We start from the raw sequence: 15,022 nt of genomic DNA on the forward strand, positions 1-15,022 counted from the left end.
TCTCAGCTCCCCGAACTCCGCAAGGGCTTGGTGAGTAAGTGGGGTCTTCTTCGATATTCTTTGCCCTTCTCCGCCGAGGCAGAAAAGGCGAGAAGTACAGCTTTTCGGATTTTCAGTGTTTTATATAAAAAAAAAAAGCAAAAGTCAAAGATTCTGTATATAATGTGAAGTTTAGAGATGACCATGCAGTTTGGTTTTTTTTCCCCCTGATGGTCTTTTGTTCAGTCTAGTATTTAAAAACTCATTGCAGGGGCGCCTGGGTGGCTCAGTGGGTTAAGCCACTGCCTTCGGTTCAGGTCATGATCTCAGGGTCCTGGGATCGAGTCCCACATCGGGCTCTCTGCTCAGCAGGGAGCCTGCTTCCCCCTCTCTCTCTCTGCCTGCCTCTCTGCCTACTTGTGATCTCTCTCTGTCAAATAAATAAATAAATCTTTAAAAAAAAAAAACTCATTGCATTCACGTGTTTTCATATAAAAACTAAGACAAAAACTGGGAAACAGTCCACAGTGCCGTGCAAAGTAGAACACACCTATTTCCCTACCTTGTAGCACAGAGCGCTGTCGCTTAAGAAAGCTCACACGGTGTCCTTGGTAGCGAGATCCCGCTGGGACTTTGACCTCCTTGAGAGCAGATCAGATTCTTACTCGTCTTCCTATCACTTAGTCACTCAACACACGTGTTTGGAAGAAAATGAATGGCGGACGTGCCTACACACTTCCTCACCCACCATGCCTTGCCCGGGCGTAGGGCAAATCTGAGACCCTCTGTATAGGGAGGTTTCCGTGCAGCTGGAGACTTGCCTGGTGTCCTTCATTCTTACGAAAGGTTATTGCACAGGGGAGAGGCTTGAACGCGGAGAGCAAGGGCCAGGCTGGCCTGGAGGGAACCACGGAGTCTCTGAGGTTCATCATCTGGGGCTTCGGACTTGAGGAGGTTAAATACCCCCTGTAGGGGGGTGGGAGGGTGGGACCCGGGCAGGCGGTACCTTATAAGTGAATCATAAATTAGCATATTGGTTTCCTGTTAACCCGCCTCTCCTGTGAAGACCCCAGCTTTCTCTCCAAGGCTTTGGAATGTTCTGGGAAGAGTGTTCTGGACTCTTCAGTCCCCATCCCCCCCTTGTGCTGGAGGGTTAACTTGGGTCGTTCAGCAGCACGATGTAGGCCGACTCCAGTGACAACAGCGTAGGAGCTGGTGAAAGATTCCTGGGGGAAGGTAAATCTTGTCTCTTTGCCAAGGAGAGTCCTCCGCTATGGAGTGACCATCTTGGAATATATTGCTTTAATTTTATTTCAAAATAGCAATTTTGGGGGGCATCTGGCTGGCTCAGTCAGTAAAGCATGTGCCTCTTGATCTCCAGTCATGAATTTGAGCCCAGGTTGGCGGTAGAGTTTACTTAATAATAATAATAAAAAAAAGTTTTTTAAGTAATTTTCTTATAATCATTGTATGCAAGACTGAGGACAGTGGAACCTTAGTTCCTTTTAAACTGTGGTTTATATTTTTATCCTGGAAACCAAAGTGGAACCCAAAATATCTTGTGCAGAATTTGCATTTTGGTCAGAATTAGAAAAAAAGGTAATTGCAATTTGTTTTCTCCATCTCTTGCTAACCCAGATGACCTTTTTAACTAAAGGACTTAAGACATTGAGAAGGCAAATGAACTGTGAAAAACCTCATAATAAATTATGAAATTAAATTCATGAATTTTACTAATTCAATGTTTGAAGCTAAACCTGTCACTTCTTTCCACTGGGCTAACCATGTTTCTTTCATCCCCACTTGATTAGTTGTTTTTGTTTTGTTTTCCTGGGCTTACATCAAGGATCTTTTAAGGTTTATTTATTTATTTATTTATTTTTGAGGATTTTATTGTTAAGCTCAAACTCTTTTTTTTTTTAAATATTTTTTATTTATTTGACAGAGAGAAATCACAACTAGGCAGAGAGGCAGGCAGAGAGAGAGGAGGAAGCAGGCTCCCTGCAGAGCAGAGAGCCTGATGCGGGGCTGGATCCCAGGACTCTGGGATCATGACCTGAGCGGAAGGCAGAGGCTTTAACCCACTGAGCCACCCAGGCGCCCCGTTAAGCTCAAACTCTTAACCCTGGTATCAAGAGTTGTATACCCCACCAACTGAGCCAGCCAGGCACCCTTTAAGCTGATTTTAAATCAACTCTCCTGGTATGCCTGAAAGAATGACTCCTTTTAATTTCTAAAGGGGTAATCAAATTTGCTTGCTTTTGAGTTATCTACTCATACCATTAAAGATTTATAGCTTAAAAAAGAAAAGAAAGTGTGCGTATCTTATGACCCAGCAATTCTACTCTTTGGCATAAAATCAACAGTTGTTTTGTCTAAGGTAGTAGCCACAAGGCACACATGGCTAGTAAGCCCTTGAAATTGTCTAGATTCCACTGAAATGTGTCAAATACATGATAGATTCTGAAGATTTAATATGAAAGAAAAAATAAAATATCTCTTTTTAAATATTGATGATATGTTGAAATGATCATATTTTGGATATATTGATTTATATATTATTCAAATAAAAAAATAAAAGGGTGACTGAAATTTGGTACTGGCTTAATAGTTGGAATGTAGACCGTACGTCGCCCAAGCAGTGCTAATTCTGTTCCCTAACGCAATTTGTACAGCATGGTGCTTCAGGTATATCACGAGCATTGATGGATTGATTTGATCATCTAAATTTAATGTGTAATATTGTCTTGATAGGAAAATTAACTTCAAGACCCAACGTGTAGTTTTATAAAGTAACTTTATGACTACGTCTTTGCGGTCAGTTGGGTATGGTGGTTAGCCCATAAATGTGATGATTTATTTTTAGTGACCCCAATAGCATAAGCCCATCATAAATCTACACACGTAATCCACAAGGTCTTTCTGGATCTCTTTAGGGCGTATCTGTCAGGGGCCTTTCAGAAAACCGGTGTCCCAGCAGAGATTTTTACAGAGAAGTGAAGGAGTTGGTTAAACAGGCCTGAAGAGAACCATTGCAGTCCGGGGAGGTAGCAAGGGCAGAAGCAGCTGCCTCAGGGAGAGCTGGAGGGAAGGAGCTGGTATCAGAAACCAAGAGCTGCCTGCTTACCAGAAGGCCCCTGGGGAGCTGGGACTCGGGCCTCTAAGGAAGGGGTGGGACCCAGCTGGTGGTGATATTTTCCAAAGGCAAATGTTGAGGCTGGATCTGAGAGGGTGGATGAAATACTAGAAATCAGAACCAACTCTGCTGGGGGGAGGGAAGCGGGGAACATTGCAGGCACAGGCGAGCAAACAGAAAGGAACGAGTCCCTTCTCCCTGCTCCCGGCTCCCTGTCTCCCGAAGCACCTGCGGTCGGCAAAACCTTAACAGAAAACATACAAAGCTACAGCCTCAGTGAACAGAGTACCTTAGACATTCCTTGATAACCAGCGGAGGAAGAGAACTCGTGATTATGAATATCAACTATCCTCGTATTACAGATGTAGGGAAGTGCTAATAAATGGAGCTCTTACACTGATGATTAATTCAATTGTAATACATTTGTAAAAAAATATCATAGGGATGCTTCAGGGGCTCAGTCCTTTGAGTGCCCCACTCTTGATTTCAGCTCAGGTCATCATCTTGGGGTCCTGGGATCGAGGTTGTCCTTGTGCGCATGCTCAGTGGGGAGTCTGCTGGGGGATTCTTTCCTCCTTCCCTTTCCCCGCCATGCGCTCCTGCTCTCGCTCTCTCTCTCTCTCGCAAATAAATACATCTTTAACAACATTTATCATAATAAAATTGTTGTTAAAAGTACAACTCAAATAAGAGACAACGTTGAACTTGACCCTAATCCTGTGCTCCCGGAAGACAGTGATGGTTCGAGAAACTCCCACACCCACACCCCTTTGTGTTCTGGGAAATAGCTTTCTGCGAAGAATCATCACCTTTCCTCAAATGACATAGCTAAGACTCAGGGAGAACTCCCTTGTTTATCTATGACAAGGTCAGACACAGACCATCCAGATTCCCTTTGTCTCAGAAATGATTAGCTGAGCCGTTTGTCCCCAGTGAATGATCAGCACAAAGTGCCCTGCTCACTTTACTTGATGAAAGTTTATTTAAGCTTCCCTCCTTCCCCACAACTTCAGGCTTTCATCCACCCTCAGCCTAAGCCAGCAGTGGGATGGAGAATACACCCCTAATGGTCCCTGCCAAGAAGCTCCTTCCTAGAGGGCTTCAAAGAGACCTTTTTTTAAAAATTAACATTTAACGTATTATTTGCCCCAGGGGTACAGGTCTGTGAATCATCAGTCTCACACAATTCACAGCACTCACCATAGCACATACCTTCCCCAATGTCCATAACCCATCCACCCTATCCGCCCCTCACCCCACCCCCTAGCAACCCTCAGTTTGTTTCCTAGGATTAAGAGTCTCATGGTTTGTCTCCCGCCCCCGTCCCATCTTGTTTCCCTGCCTACTCCCCATGGCCCCCTGCCCTGCCTCTCAAATCCCTCATATCAGAGAGAGCATATGATAACTGTCTTTCTCCAACTGACTTATTTCGCTTAGGTCTAGTTCTCTTATTACCCTCCAGTTCCATCCACGTCGTTGCAAATGGCAGGATTTCATTTCTTTTGATGGCTGCATAATATTCCATTGTATACATGTACCACATCTTCTTTATCCATTCATCTGTTGATGGACATCTAGGTTCTTTCCATAGTTTGGCTATTGCAGACATTGCTGCTATAAACATTCAGGTGCACGTGCCCCATTGGATCACTACATTTGTATCTTCAGGGTAAATCCCCAGTAGTGCAATTGCTGGGTCATAGGGCAGCTCTATTTTCAACTTTTTGAGGAAACTCCATGCTGTTTTCCAGAGTGGCTGCACCAGCTTGCATTCCCACCAGCAATGTGGGAGGGTTCCCCTTTCTCTGTATCCTTGCTAACATCTGTCATTTCCTGAGTTGTTAATTTTAGCCATTCTGACTGGTGTGCGGTGGTATCTTATTGTGGTTTTGATTTGTATTTCCCTGATGCCGAGGGATGTTGAGTACTTTTTCATGTGTCTGTTGGCCATCTGGATGTCTTCTTTGCAGAAATGTCTGTTCATGTCTTCTGCTCATTTCTTGATTGGATTATTTGTTCTTTGGGTGTTGAATTTGATAAATTCTTTATAGATTTTTGATACTAGCCCTTTATCTGATATGTTGTTTGCAAGTGTCTTCTCCCACATTGTCGGTTGTCTTTTGGTTTTGCAAACACCAAACCAGCCCTACAAGAAATATCGAAAGGAGTCCTCTAAGCAAAAACAGAGCCTAAAAGTAACAGGCCAGAAAGGAACAGAGATAATATACAGTCACAGTCACCTTACAGGCAATACAATGGCACTAAATTCATATCTTTTAATAGTTACCCTGAATGTAAATGAGCTAAATTCCCCAATCAAAACACACAGGGTATCAGGATGGATTAAAAAAAAAACAAGACCCTTGGGGCGCCTGGGTGGCTCAGTGGATTAAGCCGCTGCCTTCGGCTCAGGTCATGATCTCGGGGTCCTGGGATCGAGCCCCGCATCAGGCTCTCTGCTCCACAGGGAGCCTGCTTCCTCCTCTCTCTCTGCCTGCCTCTCTGCCTGCTTGTGATCTCTCTCTCCGTCAAATAAATAAATAAAATCTTAAAAAAAAAAAAAAAAACAAGACCCATCCATACATATGCTGTCTGCAAGAAACTCATCTGAGACCCAAAGATACCTCCAGATTTTAAAGTGGGGGTGGAAAACAATTTACCTTGCTAATGGCCGTCGGAAGAAAGCTTGGGTGGCAATCCTTATATCAGATAGAGAAAACTTTTTGACCAACTGTCTGACCCTGCCACCTGTTCCTCCCTCTCCAAGACTTGTTTTTTTCCAGCCCTGTTGGCTCCTCCTCATAAAAGAAACGCCTTTGACTGCCTGACCTTTCAGAAGCTTGCTGATCTTACAGTCAAACCAGTCTCCCGATTACAACCCCCTCCCCCAAGAGCAGTAAGCCCCTTCCCCTAGCTGTAAGCATTTTTTTGAATGAGGTCTCTGCCTTCCCTAAGTTTAGATTCGTTTTGTTTATTGGGCGGTTTTCTGGGGCTATGACTCGGCTCAAGAGTAGAACTCACCTGGGGATCTCCACCATCCTCACACAGGTAATGATATACCTTGTTCTGCAATTTGAGGATCCGTCCCTGAGCTCATGTCTCAAGCTAATGTTCTGGATGTCCTATCTATTGAAGCACAGTAGATTTACAGTGAAGATTCTTTCTTTGGCCTCTTCTGTTTTTCCTGAGTTCCTCAACCCAGACACCATGGGAGAGTCTTAATCAAGTGAGACTCTCAGCTTCTTTCCTCAGGTTGACCCACAGGTGACTCTTGCTCTCTCAAGGTAACTTCTCTTCTTCTCTCCCATGTCATCATGGCACCAGTTCAGTTTAATATCTTCAAGAATTGGCAAAATTTACTAAAGGCAATTTCAAACTTAAAAGGCTTCTTTGGGAAATTTGGGATCTCCCTAGACTGAGTCATCTGGGACTTCTCTCTTCCCACCAGCCCCTCCTCTTCCTTTTTATCACCTTACCCTTCTCTTCAGCTGCCTTAAATCCTTTTCATCTGTCCACCTGCAACATGTCTACCTCCTCGACCCGCTATGCACCGCGGTCACACCCTTCCCTACCTCTCTAGTCCTTCAACTCATCGTCATTTGAGATCTGGGCCCCTTTCTGCTCCTCTCACCACCTCTTCACCCCATTGGGGAGGGAAGAATTTCCTACCCTTAATAGTACAAGAGGGCCAAATACGTGACACCCTGTACTAGACAGATGAGACCGATAGTTTATTAGTCATAGAGACTCACACCTTGGGGGTGGAGGACACTGCTTGCCATTCAGAGCCACATAGACCTAGAAGGCAAGATTCTCTGTCTTAGCAGAATAATTTTCTTTGCTTTATGTTGGTGATGTCGTGTTCTTGGTTATTGAAAATAACAGTCTCCACCCTTTTGAAAGAGCTCAGGTTCTTTACAGTCATGCTACCCCCATGTTTCCATTTAAAATCTTTTATTGCCGCTTTGATTTGGGATGGACTTCATTTTTGCATGCCACACAAACAAGCCAATTTCCTTGCCAGTTACATTATTTTTGGAATGCCTTCTCATCAGATCTTTTACTTCTGAAAATTATCCGTAAGTTAATTCTGGCCATTCTAAGTACTTCTTCATCAACTGATAGTTTTTTTGTTTTACTCTGATGCTTCCCTCAAAGTGCTTGCAAATCAACTACAGACCAGAGTGCTTTATTTTCAACAAAGAAGGACTGTCTCAGAGTCCGGTGGAAAGGGACTCCGCCAGCTAGGTACTCTTGGGCACAACTTCTGATGGCATCACTTAAATAACTTCGAGAATATGCTGGTGGTATGAGTTCCTGAGCTCTGGTGGGGAACCAGATGCGTTCATGAGACCACCAACCAAGATCAGAAATGAATTACTTGGGGCTGAATGAAGATCTGATGAAGGAGGATTATGAGCTTTGTTTGGAATATCACTGATGCTTTAATGTTTATGTTTTCTTGATATACAAAACCCCTTGTTTTTTTCCTTTTATCTACAGCTCATGACAATTTAGTAGACTATGCTTTCATGGACAGAGATGAAACTTCTCGTTCTTTCCCTTGCTTTCACCTTCAGAATTAAAAATCTCTTACTGAGGGGCACCTGACTCTTGATCTTGGCTCAGGTCTTGACCTCACAGTTGTGAATTTGAGCCCCACATTGGGCTCCATGATGGGCACGAAACGTACTAAAAAAAAAAAAAAAAACCAAAACTTACCGAATATTCTTATTTTTGTGGCAATATAGTTATTTGCTTAGGTTCAGTATTGTCTGTCTTCCTTGTTAATAGGATAGAATTGGGAACATCGGTTATTAAACCAAGGCTTTGGCTGGAATGTTGTATTTGCAAACACTGCTCCTTTACTAGACTCTTACAAGAATCTGATGCTGACTTTATTATGGAGCCAATGCTTAGACCCTCTTGGGAAAATCTAGCCTGATACTTGGCTTACAGGTTTCTAGCCTTACAGATGAGTAAGGACTTTTACTTCCTGGCAGGCCTAGGAACCCTAGAAGGTCTGGGAACATTGAGAAGAGAAGGATTTGCCCAAATCTATAGATACTGCAGGTGAAATATGATGACAGGTTCATGGTTTGGCTTCCTAGCCTTAACACGTTTGTACAAGTCCAACCTGAGATTCCTTATAAAAAAGTTCCAGAGAAGCAAACTCACAAAGATCTATATGCTAAATGAGCACTCTTTCTGTACCTGTGTAAATAATCAGGTCATTCCTAACGAGGCCAGCCTTATTTTGTGATCAAGAATAATCTTTCTTTAAGGTTACCTTGGGTCTAACAGGATATGATCGTAGAGAGAAATTTTGTGTTTTAATAGAAAACTATAGCACATCATTCTGGGCGACCCGATTCTGGTTCCATTCATTGATCTGTTTTGCACATCTTATAAATTGCAGGTCCGCTGATGGTTGTACAAACTCTCTCGTCAGGGAGAGACTGAACTGGTTTCTTCATCACTGTGGAAAGGCCAGTTCCCTTGCCTAGCTATAAACTGGACTAGATCCTGTCACCTTGTCCAAATCATCAACCCTTACAGACTTTCAGTTCTTCCACTTTCTTGCAACATCTCCCTCCCTCTCGACCAAGAACTAAAACCTGACTACCCAGACATTTATCAGGACTCTAGGTTGCCTTGTAGCTGGTTTTTTCCTCCAATATCTCAGGAAGCACTGGGAACTGATGCCCAACAACTTGACACATGAGTGGGCTGGATTCTTCCCCATGCCTGGGCGGTGAGGAAGTCTGGCAAAATGTTCAGCTCACATATACCCTTATAGGAGGGGAAACCAAGCCTGTGCCTAACATCACCGAGCCCGCTGTCATCTCAGCTTTCAGAAACTCAACAAGCAGTGCTTGTATAGGAAGAATTTCACCTACTAATCTCTTAGGCCTTTACCATTAATATTTCTTTTTTTTTTTTTTTTTCCGTTGTAAGCATCCCTCTTTTAAGAGTCTGATCTTTGTAACTACCTCTCAACTGATGGTTCAACCAATTTTACAGGAATAATACCAGCAAGAAGCCCTGGGAAACTATTTCTTAGCCCCTAACTTGCTCTGCTCAGGAGGTTTATGATGGCCTGTGAGCTGTTCAGTGATAAATCATATTCATTCATCTTGAACCAAAGGGGAACATGACAGCGCTGAACTTTCCAAGAGCCCGTGCTCCAAAGAAGCAGCGATGATGAAACAAACCTCCCACATTTTCAAAATAGTCCCCCTCTCCTTGCAATACTCCTTTTGAATAAAGTCTCTCCTTACCGAAATCTGGATTGTTTATTTTGACAGAAGCTACAGATTTAGTTTGGGATCATTTAAAAAATTCAACAGAATTACCTTGACAGGAACAGGAGGAAGATGTAAAAAAGTATGGTGTCACTCTCAAAGCATGAAGATGGAGAAAGCAACTTCAACAATAAATGTACTGTTTAGGAAAAAAAGGTTGACTCCCAAGCATACGAATTGCACACCGAATTAAAGCTGAAATTTGTTTTTAAAACCCATAAAACCGATCTTAAAATTTAAAAGAAGAAGAAGAGGAAGAGGGAGAGGAAGAAGGAGAAGGAGAAAAGGAGGAAAAGGAAGAAAGAAAAAGAAAAAATTTAGGAACCGGCAGCCTTTCTCAGAACGGTGATGAAGCTAAAAGTCTCAGAAAAAGCCTGATGGACTTCATACATTAAAGATAGTAAATGTGTGCCCAGCAAAGGATATAAACAAATTTAAGAGTCAAAACCAAGAAACTATATGCAATGATATACAAGCAAAAGTTAAATTTTCTTTCTTTTTTTTTTTATTTGACAGAGATCAAAAGTAGGCAGGGAGGCAGGCAGAGAGAGAGGAGGAAGCAGGCTCCCTGCTGAGCAGAGAGCCAGATGTGGGGCTTGATCCCAGGACTCTGGGATCATGACCTGAGCCAAAGGCAGAGGCTTTAACCCACTGAGCCACTCAGGTGCCCCCAAAGTTAAATTTTCTTAATGGAGACTTCTTTACAAATGAACTTTTCACATAAATTGCAAGATGCCCAGGGGAAAGACGGGCAAAGGAACAAATGACGTGATTGGAGAATTCACATAAGAAGAAACCATATGTAAAGATGCTCAGCTTCAATAAAAGTCTATGAAATGCAGGGGCGCCTGGGTAGCACAGAGAGTTAAGCCTCTGCCTTCGGCTCAGGTCATGATCCCAGGGTCCTGGGATCGAGCCCCCACATCAGGCTCTCTGCTCAGCAGAGAGCCTGCTTCCTCCTCTCTCTCTCTGTCTGCTTCTCTGCCTACTTGTGATCTCTGTCTGTCAAATAAATAAATAAAATCTTAAAAAAAAAAGGCTATAAAGTGCAAAATAAAACAAGAAATCATTTTTCACCAATCAGGTTGGCAAAGTTGAGAAAGACTGATAAGCCTAATATTGATGAGGGCATATGGATAGAGGCTTCTATAACTGCTGTTGAAAGGAAAACTTGTCCTCTGGTTCCTCTGAATGGTTAGGGGGGCCTCCAAAAAGTGACAATAACCAGACTGACAGGATAACGTTCATTCTTTTTTTATATATTTTATTTATTTATTTATATGCCAGAGAGAGAGAGCACGAGCGAGCATGTGCCAGAAGCAGGCAGAGAGGCAGGCAGAGGTGGAGAGAGAAGCAGGCTTCCTGCTGAGCAAGGAGCCCGATGCTGGACATGATCCCAGGACCCTGAGATCATGACCTGAGTGGAAGGCAGCAGCTTAACCAACTGAGCCACCCAGGCGTCCTGATAATGTTCTTTTTTTTTTTTTTTAAGATTTTATTTATTTATTTGACAGAGAGAGACACAGCGAGAGAGAGAGCACAAGCAGGGGGAGTGGGAGAGGGATAAGCAGACTCTCCACTGATCAGGGACCCCAATGTGGGGCTCAGTCCCAAGACCCTGGGATCGTGACCTGAGCCGGAGCTTAACGTTAAGCTTAAGCTTAACAACTGAGCCACCCAGGCACCCCCTCCCCGCTGCCCCATAACATTCATTCTTAAGGGCCCGTGAGAGTTGTAATGAGTAATTGTGAGAGAGATGAAGGCTTATATGTAAGAGAACATACTGTTTGACTCATATTTACATATTTGAAAGTCTGAACAGGTAAATCTAGTGACAGAAAGGGGAATAGTCATCTGGGACTGGGTGGGAGTGGGCTTACTTTTTGAGATAATTCAAATGTTCTTTATTTTGACCATGGTAGTGATTACATGGGTACATACGTTTCTCAAAACTCATTGAAGTATCCACTTAAAATGGATGTCTTAGATTGCATAGGTACGGGGGAAAATAATTTCCCCCCTACCCTTTTAGATTCTTGGCTGAGACAGTCCTGTAATACAAGATAGGTTTTCAGGGAGAAAACAAACAAGTTTAATAACCTGTATACCTCCTGTAGGAGCCACCGGCAAGTTACCCCAAGACAGACCTTTTTGGCATGCAGATCAGGCTGAGCTGAAAACAGTCAAAGCCCAAAGGACTCAGAAAGAAACTTTGACTTCACTCCATACTGCCTAAAAGAATTTAGAGGACCTCGGGGAGGAGAGTTATCACAGATATCTACATGGTAATATGAGCTGGGTATGGTAGACGGGGCGGAACCTACCTGGGCTTGTTGGTCCAAGTTTTCCCTCGTGTCCCATTGTTTCTGAGGAGCCCTGCAGACATTTGTTTATCAAACATTAACTCTTTTTTCATTTTCCTGTGAATTCCATTCCCTCCCTTTAAAGTATCCGATTCCTTTCCCCTTCTTCGGAGTTCAGGGTGACATATATACCTCATTGTGCCTGTCTATGTCTATGTGGATTTCCCAGACATACACAATTAAGTTTGATTTTCTCTGCTCTGTCTCATGTCAATTTAATTTAGCCCAGTTAGAGGAACCTTGAAGGAGAGTGGAAAGTTTTTTTCCTCCCTGACAGGAGATATCCTAGAAAATGGGGTAACTCCTTGAAATGGGCCAAGGCATCCCCTTAAATGCCATCACTAACAAAAGATAAAAGATGTTTCAGGGATGGAGGAAAGTTATGGGAAGTTTCAGAAAAAGCACAGTAAATGAGGTAAGGTTTGTTCTGTTTTAGATATTTGTATTTTTTTATTTGACAGACAGAGATCACAAGTAGGCAGCCCGGGGTGGGGGGGGCAGGGGGAGCAGGGTCCCCACTGAGCAGAGAGCCCGATGCGAGGCTCGATCCCAGGACCCTGAGATCATGACCTGAGCAGAAGGCAGAGGCTTTATCCCACTGAGCTACCCAGGCACCCCAAGGCAAGGTTTTAAGTAGATTTAAGTTGCTACAAAATGAACAAGAATGTCCCAGATATAAAATTATTTATTTAATACTAATTTGCAAGCGGAGGTTGACATGTGGCCGGGGTGCCCTCTGGTGGTAGAATCTAAAACCAACTGTGTAGACAGAGTAGTGGAGAAATAGGAAAATCATCTCTGGTTTTTATGTATATTAGATGAGAGAAATAAATATAGTTGATTTTTATCACAGGAAAAAGTCTACAACACTTAGTATTATCTAAAATAAAGAGCTTGGTAGAATTCTGTTTCCAGTAAAGAGGGAGTAACAGGGATCAGATTTACCTTCCGATAAAAACGACAGGATTTGAAATGTCAGTTATGCTCCGTCCATGTCACCAAAACAAGACTTAATTACAGCTTTGGCGCTTTCCGAAATGGAATCTTAAGCCAGTCAATCAGGAATCATCTAATCAGCCCCACTTAGGTAATGTGCCTGACAGACTCCTGACTTCCCCTAAAGGAAAGTGGCCTTGTGATAACAAACTTTTTTGTTTTTTCCTAGTATCACTTTCCTTTCCTGCTCCTTTCAGCCAAGAAAGTTTTTCATTTTGTACAGGTCCTCAGAGATCCTTTCTAGATAATAGAGTGGAGGCTGTCGTATTGATTTTCCCTGAATGAAACCAGTAAGATCTTCGCAATTTCCTCAGTTGTATTTTGTGTGTTAACACTTGCCCATTTGAAATAAGAAATCATACAGAATATATTAAAATTATTTCTGAAATAATGGTTTTCAGAAATTGGACATCAGGCAGCACAGGATGGTGATCTGTGAAAAATGGGAGACAAAGGTGAGGTGAGCCCTGTGATTCCCCTGAGAATGTTTCTGGGCCACCAGTCAAGGAAGGGTAACTCGGGCAGAGCTCAGCGGGTCTCCTGAGGTATAGAGATGGATCAAGGAGGCCAGAGAAGTCAAGGTAGCTAGACTCCACAGGGCACAATACAAGAAACAGGAAAACAACATAGGGAGAGAACTCCAAAAATCTGCAGAAGGTCTTCTTCAAGTCTCCATCTGGGACTCCATAGTTTTTTTTGTTTGTTTGTTTGTTTTGTTTTTTAAGATTTTATTTATTTATATGACAGACAGAGATCACAAGTAGGCAGAGAGGCAGGCAGAAAGAGGAGGAAGCAGACTCCATGCCGAGCAGAGAACCCAATGCGGGGCTGGATCCCAGAACCCTGGAATCATGATCTGAGCCAAAGGCAGAGGCCTTAACCCACTGAGCCACCCAGGCACCCCTGGGACTCCATGTTTATGAGGAAACTACCTGAGTAGTAGGAAAGAACCTTCTGGGGGTAGTAGAGAGAACAATCTCTAGAGCTTACAGAGAGCAGAGAATGGTTCCTGCTTCCACCACCAGAGTGGAAACTGTAATTCGAGACACATTAGATAAAGCACACGGTAGTGCTAGAACAATAGTTGTTCTGATCCTGAATAGCAAAATTTAAGAGCAAGCTTCAGAAAGATCACACTATTTCCAAGTAACTTACCTGTGTCCCAGAAAAAGGCCAAGAAGAAAAATACATATATATGCCCCACGTGGGACTTGAACTCACAACACCAAGATGGAGAGACTTACGCTCTACCAACAGAGCCAGCCAGGCATCCCCTGGCCAGGAATATTTGTAGGAGTCAAAATATAACCAGCACCCAACAAAGTAAAATGCACAACGTTTGGCCTTCAATCAAAATTTACTAGGCATGCAAAGAAGCTGGCAAATATGACCCATCATAAGAAGGAGGAAAAAAATCAATTTATAGCAAGTGTTCTTTCTAAATGATGATAGGACATTAAAAAACAGTTACTATAACTCTATCCCATCTGTTGGAGAAGGTGGAAGAAAGGTGGAGCATGATAAGGAGCAACAAGGATCATCTAAAAATGGACTTCTGCAGATCAGAGATACCGTATCTGAGATGGAAAAAATACACTAGCAGGAGTTGACAGAAGGTTAGAGAGGAAAGAAGAGAAGATTCGTGTACTTGACGAGACAGCAATAGAAACTGTGACAGGAATGGAAAACGAATCAGACAGAAAAGACTGACAAAATGAACCAAGCATCAGTCGGCTGTGGGGTCACTTCGTAGCACAGCTGATGTGTAATTGGAGTCTTCCTATTAACCACAGTGTTTCCAAACTGTTCTTCTGTGTCCACTTCCACCATTAAAAAGAAAAAAATCACATCCCTCGAAGGTCTACCTGCAAACTACGAAAACTACTCTTACATAGATCTGCAGTAACGGAGCGCAGTGGAGACTTCACGTAACTCCATCTTTCTGTGAAAGCCAATGGCTGTCCCACCTCAGCAACAAATAACCCCGTTTTCCACCCAATCTCTGCATCCTCATCCTTGTTTACGACCTTCATTCTTTGCAGGTGACGAATGTCCTGCTCTCCCTCAAAGCTCTGTTGTCACTCCTCTGATTCCGTCCCTCCTCTGCTGCTGAATTTTGGGTATCCCTAAGCCTTTCTCCTAAAGTCATGAAATTTCAGGGTTGGGCAGAGATCTTCGGCACTGTCTAGAGTGTCCCCCTCATTGTTGAGCACTTGATTTATGTTTATGATATTTTTATCGTA

This window comes from Meles meles, chromosome 11 (assembly GCF_922984935.1).
Source record: "Meles meles chromosome 11, mMelMel3.1 paternal haplotype, whole genome shotgun sequence".
NCBI classification, from domain to species: Eukaryota; Metazoa; Chordata; class Mammalia; order Carnivora; family Mustelidae; genus Meles; species Meles meles.